Source organism: Furipterus horrens, unplaced genomic scaffold (assembly GCF_987537825.1).
Source record: "Furipterus horrens unplaced genomic scaffold, mFurHor1.1.pri manual_scaffold_5, whole genome shotgun sequence".
Lineage (NCBI taxonomy): Eukaryota > Metazoa > Chordata > Mammalia > Chiroptera > Furipteridae > Furipterus > Furipterus horrens.
The window spans coordinates 13,951,591-13,961,978 of NW_028327175.1; positions in this window are offsets into that span (position 1 = coordinate 13,951,591).

Below are 10,388 nucleotides of genomic sequence, written 5' to 3' on the forward strand. Positions count from 1 at the left end.
AGCTGGAACTCAATGGAGAGGTCAAGGCTGGAGACATAACTTTGGGAGGCAACAACACAAAGATGGTAGGTAAAGCCTTGAGGCAGATGAGGTTTCCCTAGGAGGAAGAATAGCTAGAGAAGAAGACCCAAAGTCAAGTCCTGGGCCACCACCAGAAAACAATGAATATCAGTTATTGTTGCTGTTGTGTTCAGTACACTGGGAAGGACGATGTCGGTCAATTACTGTTAATCAGCATCTTTTTCTCCATCTGTCTACCTACCCATCCTGCCATCCATTAATACCATAAACAGTCATTGAGCACATTTGTTGAGAGGCAGTAAAAAGTAGTGGTTAAGAATGCCAGCTCTGGAGTCAGACCTCTTGATTTAAATCCCAGCTCCACCAACTCCTGTAACGTTGGAGAATTTGCTCAGACACATTGCACCGCCATTTCTCCATCTGCAAAAAGGGATGTGGAAGGTTGAATGGTGGCCCCCCAAAAAGATATGTTCATGTCCTGGTGCCTCTGAATGTGACCTTATTTGGCAAAAGGATCTTTGCATATATAATTAAGTTAAGAATCTTGAGGTGAGCTCTGGCTGGGTAGGTCAATTGGTTAGAGCATCGTCCCAATACATCAAGATTGCAGGTTCAGTTTCTGGTCAGGGCAAATACAAGAATCAACCAATGAATGCATACCTAAGTGAAACAACAAATCGATATGTCTCTCTCACCCTTCCTCTCTCTAAAAACCAATAAATAAATAAATAAATTGTTTTAAAGAATCTTGAGGGGAGATCATTCTAGATTACCAGCGTGGCCCTAAATGCAATGACAAGTGTCCTTATAAAAGACACACAAAATAGAGACATGCAGACATAATAGAAGACAAATTCACAAAAGAGAAGGCAGTGAGGAGACAGAGACAGAGAGGAACAGCCACAAGGCATGTCCACAGTTTCCAGAAGCCAGAAGAGGCAAGGAAGGACTCTCCCTGAGAACCTCCAAAGGAAGCAGGGCCCTGCCGACACCTTCATTTCAGACTTCTGTCCTCCACAACTATGAGAGAGCAAATTTCTGTTGCTTTAAGCCACCAAGTTCATGATCATTTGTTATAGGAAACAAATACGGGGGGTAATAACAGTATGCACCTCATCGAACGGTTATGAGAATTAAGTGAGTTGATATATGCGAAGTGTCTAGAATAGTTCCTGCCACACAAGGAACATGAAAACATTGTTAACTTTTTCCCCATGTGTTGGACATTGTGCTGGATCCTGAAGAATCTGGGGAAAAGGGAGGTCATCTTCGGGATAAAGATGGCGTCCAGGCAACTGAGCAGATGAGGGACTGGCCAGTGGAAAGGGTGCCCAGGTGCCAAAAATTGCTGAACGCTCCCCCCAAGCAGTACCAGTAAAGAAAGTCATAAGCCTCACATCTGCTCGGGTTTTTAAAGCCTAGCAGTAGGTCCAGAGATGGGTTAATGTTGTGCTTCCTGGTACCTTCCTCTCCTGGCACCATCTCCCCGCCTGCTCTCTCATGAGAAGCCAGGCTGATGAGGACACTCGGGCACAATTTCTGGGGACAGCTGTCTCTACTTTTAGCCTAATGATATTGGGAATAACGATGACCAGGGAGGGGTAGGGGTGGAGAGTGGGCAGTGAAAAACTGTGAAGGAGGCGATGCTAATTTTGCATGCTGAATGATTTTGTAATAATATTTGCACGGCTGCTTTAGTCTTGGACATTAATAGTCTTCACCAAGAGACCCATAGAGCACAATCTCGTTTTACCCAAGTCTCCATAAAATACACTTTGCCAAAGGTGGGGGATAGGGTAAAATCCAACTGAAACACAGCTGAAATCAGACATTTTATCAGTGGCCAACACACAAAAATGTACAGAGTTTATGGACATCTTGCCTTACTACACTAGGCTCCATTCTCGCCTTTGTAGGTGGGAAAAAAGAATTCAAACACTTGTAGAGACTTTGTAATTATTGTATTTGATCACCTGCATGCAAACAGAAGTAGTGTTAGAAACCGGTTAATGTTCCTCAGGGACGAAGGGCGTTTCTGGGAGTGCAAACTTGTCCACGCCAACCCAATATAGTACTGCTACCCTGAGGCACGTGCCTTTCTATGCTCTAGAAACGGTCTTCTGGAATATGGGAATTAACAGCACTATCCAAGGCTGAGTAAGCAGAACAAACAGGTTCCCATTAGACAGGCACCTGTAACGTGCTGGCCTTTGGTGAAAAGGACAAAAGAGTGGTGTTCATTCTGTTTCCCCCAAGGAATGGCAATATCTCATTAGGTGTGACCATAGCTAGACAAGGCCCCAAGGGATCCCAAAAGACCAAGCATCCCAGGCATGTGTCTCCTGCCACCATCTTCCTCCGGATGCCTAGAGGCTGCCCCTGTGAGGCAGCCCAGTCCCACACCCTCTACTGCATCCACCATGACCCAAAGTGACCTCTCCCGTACCCTGCTCCCAGTGTGCTGCTATTGCCTCAGCAGGCAGGTCTCAGCCAGGGGCCTGAGCGGATAGCCACTGCACTAAGTATGGCCTTGCTCAGGGTAGGAATCCCATTCTGCATTGTATCACTACGTTTTTATTTTTAGCAAAGATGACACTCCTCAGAGGCCAGGACAACAGAGGGTGTGTGTGTGTCTTAACTCAAGATGATTGGGTTGAGATAGCAGAGTTAGTCTAGCGCATGCAAAGCCAAGTACTAGAGGTGTCTAGGTGTTGATAAAAAGGAGACCAGGAGTGCTCAGGTCAAATCCGTTTCCACGCCTGCTAAAACCTCCCCGGTCTGAGGCATTACTCCATTAAGGGCTTATACGCCTTGGAAGCCCCTCGTCAGGAGCCTCTTCAAACACCACAGATCCTGTCTGACATGAACTAAATTTACTTCAACTTCAAGGCAAGGAAGGAATTGGATCCTTCAAGGACTTGCAAATCCTAAAGAGTTTGCAATTTTTTTAATCCTCAGGTGGATAGCTAGGCATTTCAGGCTATTTCAGATAACGAAACTTCCCCTATCTCCTTGCTAGGATTTCATCTAAAGCGTGCAACAATAGTGTGTACAAATTAGTCCTCTTTTCTGTAAAGTCAGTTCCCCCGAGTCCCACTTCTCCAAAACCTCAGGTGTCCCAAAGTGCTTTATGAGTCACAGAAACACTTTAAAACCTAAAGACAAATAATCTGAGAATAACTTAATCAGCCAGATGTTCAATGCTACCTTGAGAGCTTCAGTAAAGAGAGTGGATTCTAATTCCTGATTTTCTGTTCACTCAATGCGCTCATGTAAGTAAGGCGTGCATCAAGAAGCCAGGAGCTCTGAGAACGGGGATTGTTTCCTGGCCCCACTGAAGATGTGGGGTGGAGGAGATGCTCGGCATGGGCAAGGGCCACAGCCAGGGGCAGGCGTCTTCCCGGAGCTGGTGAGACTTTAAAGACAAATGTGTCTTCTCTGCACACTTAGTGCCTTAACAAGCCATCTCTCAGCTCTGCCGATTTAGGGGACCACAAAGGGCCTCTTCAAATATTGAATTTTTAAACCATAAATGCTCCCAGTGTTTTCCTGAACACATTTGTAAGTAGAATGCAGAGCTCTTTAGATCACAGGCAATTCAAGTCTGGCTCAGCTGACCCTACCTGGCTTCAAATCCTGCCTCTGCCCAGAACTGCAGAACCTATGGGAAATATATGCTTTCCCAAATCTGTCTCATTTTTTTTTTCAGTTCTAGAATATGGCTATTATAAGATCAAAAATTAAAATTTTTTAAACACCATAAGATGGTCTATCATTTTATATGCAACGTAGGCCTAAACCCAAGGCCAACAGAATCTAGACACAGACCATCCAGGTGGAAAGTAATTTGAGAACATACTCTTTCCTTGAAAAATGTCTCCTTCTCCTTCTTCCTTTTTTAGTGTTGCATGCAGTAGACATTTACTTATTCTAATTGTTTGGGGATTTTGTTTTGTTTTGTTTTTTATTTTAAAAACATTTTTTCCATCACCATTTATCCCCCCATACCCTCTTCTGCTTAAAACTTTTTTCTTTTATTAAAAAAAAAAAAAAATCCTGTACAGGTTCCCCCAATATCCTTTAATTTGACACACATCTATTGAGTGTTTACTAAATCAAGCTACGTGCTCCTGTTCTTCCCCTCTTCACTAATAAGCAAGGATATTTATTTAATCTTTCTAGGTTCAGTCACAGGGCCATTAACAAAGCCAATGGGGCACAGAGATTTTTAATTCCTCCTTACCCAGCTGCACCTTGCAAGACTAGCATTAAAAGACCACAGTGTCCCACATCAAGCAGCTGTAAGTTGTGCTTTTACGTCCAGCTGCACCGGAATGAGGAGGGTTCTCAGCTTTCCGGGCCTCAGCTTCCTCTGTGCTGGAATGAGCGCATGTGAAGGCACCACTCCCTCCCAAACCGCAGAGGAGCCAGGAGACTAGACAGCATCTCCAGGCTTTGAGCCCCGCAAACTGACCTTTGCAGAAGAGAGGGAAGAGAAATGCAGATTTTCCCCCCTGAAACAAGCCAGTAAATAAAAGGGCAGACATCCTGAAAGATTCCTTAAAGGAGAACAGGAGGTTAGGCTGCTCCAAGCAGTCCAGAGTTCTTCATCTAAAGCTGAAAGGAAGCTCTGGTTGGGTCCCCTAAGAAGTCCTGCCTTCTACATTGAACGGGGCTGTGGCAGACTTGGTGAGAGCCTAATTCACGTCTCAGCGCACTGTCAGAGGTGGCCACTACGTAACAGACACGGTTACCGAGGGGTTTGCCTACACACGTCAGTACCTTTTTTAATTTGTCCTAAGTACAACCCTATTTAGTAGCTGTTGTGCCAATTTTGCACGTGAGGATACTAAGGCTTCAAAATTTTGAATGATCTGGCCAGTGAGGAGTTCTCTGAGCTGCTAGATTCCAGCCCAAGTCTCTGACCCAATTCCAGCAACCTTCCTTTCCCTCTGGGCGGGCTTCAGCTGGTGCCAGGTGCCAGGTTCACATACCGCTGGCTGGAAGCTGCACATCCACCTGTCCCTCAGGTCCCCAGCCTCATTCAGTGGCCTCCTGTTCCCAGCAGGTGCTCCTCCTGTTCCACCAGGACCAGTCCCTTCCTCGGCTGCATGGCAGGCTCCCTCGCCCAACCCTGGCTTCTCGCCTACCTTCCAAGGATGGCAGGTGCCAGCTTTTCTCCCTCTGCACCTGCTCTAGCCTCTTCCCTCCCAAATGCTCCATTCTCTCCCACTTTCCCACTTCTCTTTGTCTACCACTTCCTCCAACTACGCTCTGGGTCTTTTTACCTGGCACACTTCTGGATCCAGGGCTTATACCCTCCACTTCCACTCTCCTGGCCTCACTCTTCCCTTTGTCTCTTGTAACCTGGCTTCCATGACCATCCTTGACAGGCACTGCCTCAGGCTCCATCAATGGCTGATCCCCATCATCCTCCAGGGATGCTGGCCCTTGTCAGACATGCCTGCCTGCACCTGTCTACCTGCCCCCTCGGGGTGGGGTGGGGTGCCTCCCCAGCATCCTACTTGGTACTGTGGAGACATTTGAGCCCAGAAAAAAAGAGGTTAAAACTCTTGAGGCTCCAAGTCAATGCTGCTAAGGAGATTTAGCATCTCTTTGGGTTTGGTCCTGATGTTTTGTGGGTTTGTCTTCTTTGGGATGTTCCCTCTTATGGTTGGTGTAGTAAGAGGGATCTGGGGCCACCTTTCAAAAGGGACATCCCCCTCCCACCATGGTCTGAGTTACTTAGGTCCACATGGTCTAGGACAAGGGAGCACCCACAGCTCTGTGCTATCCTGTCTAGCCCACTAGGCCTGGCACCTCCAAGTCAGGGTTGGGATCACATCCTAGAGTACAATCGGCTGGGGATGGGGGGTCTGGAGTACTGCCTGTCTCTCTCCCTGTCTAACCTGATTAAGTCAGTGGGCGACCAGGCATGAATAAGATAAGGTCCTAAGGACACAGGACCAGGACATCGTGAGGAAGGTACAAATGGGGCTCTGTAGAGTGATAGTCCAAAGGTAAAAGTGCTCAGCATCTCTTGGGAGAGAGGTAGGGAATTCAGAGAGAGGAGGCCCTTGAGCTGGATCTGAAAGAACTGGGGAGGGGGGGAGGATACTCCAGAACTTCATCCCTCCCACTACCACCCAGAAAAACAGCATTGTAGAGACAGAGAGTAAGACAGGTTAGGATGGTGTGTGTGTGTTCTGTTGGGGGACATAACAGGAAAGAAGTCTGAGGAAGCACATAGGATTTGGAACTTATCCCACACAAGGTCCTGGGGCCCATTGATAGGTTGTACAAGGAAACTAGTCAATAGACCTTGGTGACCAGTCAGCTATGGGAGAAGAGAGAAGGGAAAAGTCTGAGAGGATTTCTCCAAGTTTCTGCTATGCTGAATGTGGAAACTCCAACCTCCCTGTTTCAGTCAACTGTGAATTCACACTGCTAACCTGCAGGTGATCTTTGTTTCCTCTTCACTCCAAACCCAGGCAGCGCCCACACTTCAAGTCCATGTCTGACGAGCCTTTGCTTTCTTCTAAGCCTGCTGCCACCTCCCACCCTGCTCAGACCTCCATCCTCCCTCTTATTACAATAACCTTCTCAGTAGGCTCCTCGCCTATCTTCTCTCGCCAATCCCAGCTTTTTCTGTAAGAGATCAGATTCATCTTCTGAAAGCACATGGCTGATCAGAATAGTCCCTTGCTCAACAATTGCAAATAGTTCCCTACCAGCTGCAGAACTTCAGTCCCCCAAGTCCCTAGCTCAGCTTCTTCTTCCATCGCTCTTGTAGGGCCATAGCCTACTTGAGGACCAACCTGTCAGCCCGCATTTGACCTGCCTGGGTTCCCTGCAAAGCCTTTCCGATTTCCTCCCTGCTCCTTAAATGTTTTATTTAGACTATGCTTCAGGTTCTTTATTCATTGCGTCATCCCTCATGCCTTCACCCAATAAATATAAGATGCTTATTATATGCCACACATGCACGGATTTGCATCTGAGCTCTCAGTATACTTATCTCACTTTCTCCTGATAGACTGAAACTCTGAAAGCAAGGAGGGAGCCTCTTTCATCTTCGTGTGTCCCCGGGAGCCTTTAAGCCCCTGTGCACAGCAAACCACAGGTACTCCAAAAATAAATTGGTTGAAATGAATAGAGAAGTCACTGTGAGTATCCTTAAATAGTAAACTGCCTTAAGTGCATGCAAAATCAATTTCAATGATAGAGATTTAAAGTATAATTCAATATTTTTCTAGGAGCATATTAACTACGTCAAGGGAGGTGCATTTATGTACTTTACAAGGTTCTGATTCTTCTTCTTCTAGCACCTGCCATCCCCTTACTCCACACATCCCCCCCCCCCATACACACACTCCCAGCAGTCCTTGACCCATTCAAATGGAAGAAGGAATTAATGGAGCTAGGACAAACCACCTCCAGCCACGAGTGTGTTCGGAGACATTCTATTCTGCCCCCACAAGCAGCCCTCCCATACCACACCTGCCAACCTGTACCAACTTGACACCCACCTGGAAGTCAGACCAGAAAAGCTAGCCCTGTAGAAACACCAGGGCCCTAGAGCCCAAGTGCAAGGTAGGCTGAGTGTGGGAGATCCCACTGGGGAAGGACCAGCAGCATTGAAGGTCTGGGGGGGATCTTCAAAAAAGCAGATCCAGATAACACTTTCTACAGCCATTCAGCGACCACCACCAACAGCTTCATCATGAGTCCTTAAGGGAAATACATCCACCCAAGGCAGCCTACCTCCGTGGGAGGCAAGGGGCCAGCCAGTGCCGGAGAGAGACGCAAAGCCTTCCTACCCCCAGCACTCCACCTCCTGTCCCAGTGCAGGTCTGCAGCTCTGGAATGCCCTCCTGCCTGCTATTCCAGTCCTGCTACCAGTCCCTGCCCGACCACGACCTCTTCACACTCCAGTGTTCCTTATCAAGGTCTCTGCACCCATCAGGGCTGCTAAGGTCAGGGTTCTAGCAAACCCCAGCCAGGAGCGCCGGACCCTCCCCGTACTCAATTCAGCATTGCGGGAAGGCAAGCAGCCCAAAGACCTAAAATGTCAATGCAAACCCAAAGAAAGAGAGGAGGGGAGAAGGCCAGGTTTTAGGAGGAACTCCACTTAAGAGGGAGACCGGGACTTCCCCATCGGTACGTTCCCTAGCTCCCTAGCTCGTGCGATAACCGCTCCAAAGATACCGCTGCTCTTTGCGAGCCCCCTCCACTCCCTCGCCCCGCGCATCTCTTCCCCAGGCAGCAGCAGGCGAGGTGTGAGGACGCACGGGAGATGGACCCCAATGCAGTACCTAAGGCCGGCACACCTGAGCGCCTCCGCCCTGGACAAGGGGACCAGACGGTGGCCCAGGGATGGGGACATGCAGGGCCAGGGCTCCAGGTCCCAGCCCAAGCGTGCCCAGCAGCGCGACTCGGGTTGTCACACTGTCCTCGGCCCGCTCCATCCGCCCCTCTTACTGTGGCCGCGTCTTCCCCGCCCCCGGGCGGATACAAGGGGAGTTTGCACCGCGCAGCGTGAAACCCGGCTTCGGCTCCCCACTCACCGCCTTACCGTGGCTGGGATTCCCGCATCGGGATTTGTCACTAAACTTTCCCGGGCGCACACAGCCTCGGAGGTGTCACCCTCCCACCCCGAATCGGGAGCCCCACGTCCCGGCCGTGGCCGCACGGTCATTTCACCTGCGCGCGGCTCGTCGGAGGTTCCTGCTGCTTCTCACTCCTTCGGACCCAGGCGCCGCCCGGAGGGACCCCGCGCCGCTGCTGACGCCGCTCGCTACCGCCGGTGCTGCGGCCGCGCCTGCCCGGAGCTGCAGCGCCACGCTTCTCCCGCAGCCGCGGCAGGCGTGGTCCCGGGCGCCCAGGGCCCGGCGGGTCCCCACAGCCGCCACCCCACCGCGTCTCCTGCCTGGGGCCGGCACGCCCGGCGCTGGGAGTCCGCCCGGTGCTCTGCTCGCCCAGCAGCACCGCACTAGGGATCCAGGGAGCCTCCAGGATGGGCGGGGATTCCCTCCCACTGGTAGAGTCGAGGGGCGGGAACTCCCTTCCTGGAGTGACAGAGGCTGGGGGCGGGGATTCCCCTACCCAAACGACAAGGTGGGCGGGGATTCCCCGAGCGAGGCACACCGCAGACAGGGCGTCCCTGGGGTAAACCCCGAGTCCTGGTGCGCTGGCTTCATAAACCTGAGTGTCTTGGGAGGGAAGGATCCAGGGAGATGGCAGCTCAGAATTTCCAAATGGCGGGGCTCTGGTGGAGGAGAGGGAGCTAAGGAACTTGAAGTTGCCTCTGCAGAACACTTCACATAGCGCGGAGGAAAACGTCAACTGCTTTGTCAAGAATGGGGCGGAGGCCAAAGAAGATGAGGGAAGGACTAACCACTCACTCCAAGACCCCCCCCCCTTGCCCCCTGGTCCTTGGGGTCCCAAAGTATATTTAACACTAGTTAGAGAATTTGGGGGGAACGTCTTGGCACCTCAGAGCTCATTATTCCCCCGGTTAAGCCCCGAGGGAAATCCTCCAAGGCCAAGTTGCAGGGCCCTGGGTGGAGGTTTTGGTCCATGGGAGAAGGAGCCAAGAGTTCCTGCTGAGGGGATTGTGATAGCTAACGCCTTTCGCTCTTGGCCTTCTTCCAGGTCACTCGAGGAACAAAAACCTCAGGCTTTTCGGATCCTTCATTCCTATGGATTTTCAGGAAGACCTTCAAATATTTTTGGTTCTTTTTTTGTCATCCTTGTCATTCTGCCGACCACAGGGAGAGGATGATAAGAACATAATAGAGAGACTGCACAGCTCTGCAAATTAAGCTCTCTTAAGAGGAAAAAGCTGGTCTTTTTCAAGGGCTAGCAGATAAGAGTAAAAACATATGAAAAATTACAAAACCTGGGATAATGAATAGTTGAATAATGCTTTTGACATTTTCTGCAGAGCGGTAATTGGAAATCTTTGCTTTGGGGGGAGTGGGGTGGGGCAGGGACCTAATGCCGCTTTGCCAGTGAGGCAATAAGCTCTGGTCCCTCGGAACAGCAGAGGCATAAATCACCTGCACAGGCTCTGCAGAGCCGGCCCGCAGCCTCAGAGGCCAGGGCAGTCCCCAGGCATCTCAAGATGGTGTTTTTGGCCGGGGTTGGCGTGGGAGAGTACTCAAATTCAGCTGTTCTTCAGCTTTGGTAATTACCAGGCCACTGAGATCAATGTCTGCACCGAACCAAGCTTCATGTTCCATGAGCTGTGCAGGCTCAGGCAGCCAGAGCTTCCCTTTCTACCTGCACGCAGAGTTAATACCTACCACGCAGGATTGTGGGGAGGCTGGGTGGTAGCAGAGCTACTCAGTACAGCATGTAGAAGG